This window comes from Heterodontus francisci, chromosome 10 (assembly GCF_036365525.1).
Source record: "Heterodontus francisci isolate sHetFra1 chromosome 10, sHetFra1.hap1, whole genome shotgun sequence".
NCBI classification, from domain to species: Eukaryota; Metazoa; Chordata; class Chondrichthyes; order Heterodontiformes; family Heterodontidae; genus Heterodontus; species Heterodontus francisci.
The window spans coordinates 14,381,942-14,387,489 of record NC_090380.1 but is presented as its reverse complement, the minus strand read 5'-3'; the positions used below and the strand labels follow the sequence as shown (position 1 = coordinate 14,387,489).

The following is a 5,548-nucleotide window of genomic DNA, read 5'->3' as shown; positions in this document are numbered from 1 at the left end:
AAAGACACTTGCTTTTCACATCCAATCAACATTTTGTCCATTAATCAACTGTACTAATTGTTGACAGACAACAGCAAGTCACATCCTGTCATGTCATTGCTGGAACCTTTGGCATCAATACATTGTGGTTGTGTGTGAAAATAAAGGCTTCAAATTTGGCACTGCTTAGAAAGAGTGTCAAAGGGACAACTTACAACTTCAACATCAACATCAACAGCCCCAGTGGCCTAATGGATAAGGCACTGGCCTCCTAAGCCAGGGATTATGGGTTCAAGTCCCATCTGGGGTGCAATAAATGCCCTTTCAACCATTCTCCTTTCCTCCTAACTTTGTAACATATTTCACCTCCTTTCTTATTTGCTTTCCACTCTCACAATCTGAAGTCGTCTTTCAACCAAGCTCTGTGCCATCTTTACACTCACTGAACAATACCACCTCCACTTTCCACACAAATCCTCTCCCTTTTACCCCTCTTTTCACTTCACACAACATCCCATGCACAGTTCCTACTTTCAAATACAAACACAAATTACAACTCAACTACAAATCCTCGAAGCACATTCACACCTCAAATACACACCACACTCTTCCTCCAAACACCAACAATTCTGTCTTCAATTATTATCTGGGCTATCACACTATGAAAATGCTCAGCAGGCAACTGTACAGTCTGCTGGTCCACTGAGCTGCACAGACCAGGCAGTTGTCAGGATCAATACTTTTTTTTATTCATGCGCAGGATGGAAGTGCTGGCAAAGCCGGAATTTATTGTCTGTCCATAAATTCCCTTCACAAAGTGCTGACCCCTCTTCTTGAACAGTTTCAGTCTGTGCAGTGAAGGTACACCCACAATGCTGTTAGGGACGGAGTTCCAGGATTTTGACCCAGTGACAGTGAAGGAACAGTGATATATTTCCAAATCAGGAAGGTTTGGGACTAGGAGGGGAACTTGGAGGTGGTGGTGTTCCCATGCACCAGCATGCTCTTGTCCTTCTGGGTCAGGGGTCAGCAACCTGCAGCTCCGGAGAAACATGTGGCTCTTGAACATTGTATTTGTGGTTTCCAACCTTTTCCACTTGGAACACATTAACACGAGAAAAGCGAATAAAAATTAGCTTGAGAAAAGTCAGATCTGTGTTTTTATTGTGGGGATAAAAGTCAAATCATTAAGCTGCACTTTACAGTTTAAAATGATAACTTTAACAAAAAACATCATTGTGCTCTTCACAAATCTGTTTGTGTGGTATAGCTACCCCATGGTTATAGATATGACTTTGGTTAACGGAACAGGTTTGATGTTTGTGACCATTATTGTTTCTAGTATAGCTGAGATGATACATTATTCTGAATGTGCTATTAGAAGGTATTATTATCACGAAAATCAGTAGCTGATAAAAATGTAATAATGGTAAAAAGTCAAAGCTTAAGGCTCTTTATCTGAATGCACCTGGCATTTGTAACAAGATAGATGAGTTGATGGCACAAATAGAAATAAATAAATATGACTTGATAGCTATTACAGAGACGTGGTTGCAGGGTGACCAAGACTGGGAACTCAATATTCAAGGGTATTCGACATTCTGGAAAAATAGGCAAAAAGGAAAAGGAGGTGGGGTAGCTTTGTTAATAAAGGAAGGTATCAGTGCGGTGGTGAGTGGTGATATAGGTGCAATAGATCGTGATGTGGAATCAGTTTGGGTGGAAATAAGGAACAGCAAGGGAAAGAAGTCACGGGTGGGAGATGTTTATAGGCCCCCGAAGAGTCGTCTCACTGTGGGACAAAGTATAAATCGGGAAATAATGGAGGCGTGTAAGAAGGGAGCTACAATTGTCATGGTGATTTTAATCTGCACATTGAATGGACAAATCAGATTGGCAGAGGTAACATGGAAGACGAATTTGTTGATTGCACTTAGATTGATACTTAGAGCAATATGTTGCAGAACCTATCCGGGAAGATCTAGTAATGTGTAATGAGATAGGATTAATAAGAGATATCGTAGTTAAGGATCCTCTAGGGGGAAGCGATCACAACATGGGAAAATTTCAAATTCAGTTTGAGGGCGAGTAACTCTGGTCTCAAACCAGTGTCCTCAACTTAAACAAGGGCAATTACAGAGGGATGAAGAAAGAGTTGTCAAAAGTGAGCTGGGAAAATAGACTAAGGGGAAGGTCAGTGGATGAGCAGTGGCAGACATTTCAGCAGATATTTCATAATGCTCAGCAAAAATTTATCTTGGTCAAAAAGAAGGACTCGATGAGAAGGATGAACCACCTGTGGTTAACACAGGCAGTCAAGGAGAGTATCCAATCAAATACTAAGGCATATATAGCGGTGAAAACTAGTGGTCGGCCAGAGGATTGGGAAGTTTTTTTAGGAACTAGCAGCGGATGACTAAAAAGCTAATAAAGAGGGAGAAAATTGATGATGAAAGTAAAGTGGCAAGAAATATAAAAACAAACAGCAAGAGCTTCGACGGGTATATAAAAAGAAAGAGAGCAGCTAAAGTGAGTGTGGGACCCTTGGAAGATGTGTTTGGAGAATTGATAAGGGGGAACAGGGAAATGGCAGATCATTTAAACCAATATTTTGCATCGGTCTTCACTGTGAAGGACACTATAAACATCCCACAGATATCAGATAAGCAAGGAGCTAATGGGAGGAAAGATCTTGTAACAGTCTCTATCATGAGGGACAAAATATTTGACAAACTAATGGGACTAAAGGCAGACAAGTCGCCAGGACCTGATGACCTACATCCAAGGGTTTTAAAGGAAGTGGCTGCAGAGATAGTGGAGGCATTGGTGGAAATATTCCAGAACCACTGGATTCCGGGAGGGTCCCAGCGGATTGGAAAACTGCAAATGTGAAGGCCCCTGTTCAAGAGGGTAGGGAGATAAAAAGCAGGAAACTATAGGTCAGTCGGCTGAACATCAGTCGTTGGGAAAATGCTAGAGTCCATTATTAAGGAAGAAATAGCAGGACATTTAGAAAACCATAACGCAATCAGAGTCAACATGGTTTTGTGAAAGGGAAATCATGTTTGACAAAGTTGCTCGAGTTCTTTGAGGATATAACAAACAGAGTTGATAAAGGGGAACTGGTAGATGTAGGGTATTTGGATTTCCAGAAGGCATTCGATAAGTTGCCACATAAAAGATTATTGCACAAGATCGGAGCTCACGGTATTGGGGGTAAAGTATTAGCATGGATTGAGGATTGGTTAACTCACAGAAGACAGAGGGCTGAACGGCAGTGCCCTTTAAACTCAGCGCGGTGCCCACATTCAGCGGCCGCCGCCAAGCCCCCGCGATATTAATTACGGGGGCTCATTTCCATCGAGGCCGCCCGTCGCCCTCCCCATATTACGTGAGGAGATCCGGGACATTCGGTGCAGGGAGAGAGTTTTTGACAGTTGTGTAGCAGGTGCTGGGGCCCTATTTTAAGCGTCCCAGCATCTGCTTCCTGACAGCTGTCAAAGAATACTTACCTGACTGCTGAAGAGTGGGGCTGCTGTCAATCTGGCAACAAAGCAGAAAGTGATGCAGAAACCCAGCAGGTCAGGCAGCATCTGTGGAGAGAGAAGCAGAGTTAACTTGACCAAGTTCACAGACCTGAAAGTTAACTCTGCTTCTCTCTTCACAGATGCTGCCTGACCTGCTGAGTTACCCCAGCACTTTCTGCTTTGCTGTCACATACTTACCCTGCTGTGTCCCAGTGTCCAATGAAGTGGCGATCCTCTTCTTCCACTCCAGTGTAACATTCCTTCTTGTACGCGTGCCACACCAGGGGGAATAATCTTAATTTTGCACATTCCATGGCGTGAGACTGAAATATATCATCAAAGGCGAATATTCTTCTTTGGCCTCCTTATCTCGAGAGACAATGGATAAGCGCCAGGAGGTGGTCAGTGGTTTGTGAAGCAGCGCCTGGAGTGGCTATAACGGCCAATTCTAGAGTGACAGGCTCTTCCACAGGTGCTGCAGAGAAATTTGTTTGTCGGGGCTGTTACACAGTTGGCTCTTCCCTTTCGCCTCTGTCTTTTTTCCTGCCAACTACTAAGTCTCTTCGACTCGCCACACTTCAGCCCAGCCTTTATGGCTGCCCGCCAGCTCTGGCGAACGCTGGCAACTGACTCCCACGACTTGTGATCAATGTCACAGGATTTCATATTGTGTTTGCAGACGTCTCTAAAGCGGAGACGTGGACGGCCGATGGGTCTGATACCAGTGGCGAGCTCGCTGTACAATGTGACTTTGGGGATCCTGCCATCTTCCATGCGGCTCACATGGCCAAGCCATCTCAAGCGCCGCTGACTCAGTAGTGTGTATAAGCTGGGGATGTTGGCCGCCTCGAGGACTTCTGTGTTGGAGATGCGGCCCTGCCACCTGATGCCAAGTATTCTCCGGAGGCAGCGAAGATGGAATGAGTTGAGACATCGCTCTTGGCTGACATACGTTGTCCAGGCCTCATTGCCATAGAGCAAGGTACTGAGGACACAGGCTTGATACACTCGGACTTTTGTGTTCCGTGTCAGTGCGCCATTTTCCCACACTCTCTTGGCCAGTCTGGACATAGCAGTGGAAGCCTTTCCCATGCGCTTGTTGATTTCTGCATCTAGAGACAGAATATACAACATAAATAAAACCATAATTGAAGAATAATTACCAACTATGAGTATCTAAGCATCTGACTGTGAAAAACCGCAGTCTAATATGCATTTGGAATCTGTATTCATTTCTCTGCTAACTGCGATGTGAAAATATATGTAACCACAATTATACCCTCAATGTTAAAAAAACAGGGAAAAATGTTCATATTCTGGCTGCATTGCCAACTACAAATATTACACCATTAAATATGATCAACTGCTGCAGAAGCAAAGTGTTCGTGAACATGTGTCGATGTGTAATTGTTGAAAAACCCATAACAGCACAGATTAGGCTCCTCCCCCACCCTGCCCCAATGTCGCATTGGTTTTCAAACATGTGCAAGACAAACCTTGCAGTCAGACGTCAGAGCTGTGACATGGTGGAGTTACCTTTGCATTTAAAGGACCACACCAAAAGCCGAGGATGGCAGAGGGGTATTCTAGGGTGGCCCCGCAGTGTAGTGAAGCCTCCCTGCTCACCCTCCTATAGGCTGTGTGGGCAAAGCGGGAGGTCCTTTTCACCAGCGATGGTAAGAAGATGCTCTACCGCCAGAACAAGACATTCTGGCTGGAGGTGACAGAGAAGGTGAGTAGCCGTGTGACTATCCAACATCAAAGGGTCCAATGACAGAAGGGGATGAACAATCACTCTCCCAGCCAGCTGGACCCTCTAAGCTTCATGTGCACAGGGTACGACTGCCAAAGTCATCCACAGCCAAAGGGCTATCATAGCAGCAGCCTTCCTGCAGTCAGGCTACTGGCGCAGAAGTGGCACCGCGTAGGAGAATCTGCAAGCATTTCCAACAAGCATCCTGACACAGACGGGTCTGCATGGGTGACACAACACCCTAGAAAGGCCGGGAACAAATTTGTCTTCACTAACATTGCAGCACTTT

General features: G+C 44.9%; 1 non-coding gene across 1 annotated transcript; it reads left to right on the top strand.

Annotated features, from left to right (window-relative positions):
* Positions 1 to 216: 216 nt before the first annotated feature.
* Positions 217 to 289, top strand: trnar-ccu (transfer RNA arginine (anticodon CCU)). Its single transcript has one exon. It is a non-coding gene; the product is annotated as a tRNA-Arg (tRNA).
* The last annotated feature ends 5,259 nt before the right edge of the window (positions 290 to 5,548 follow it).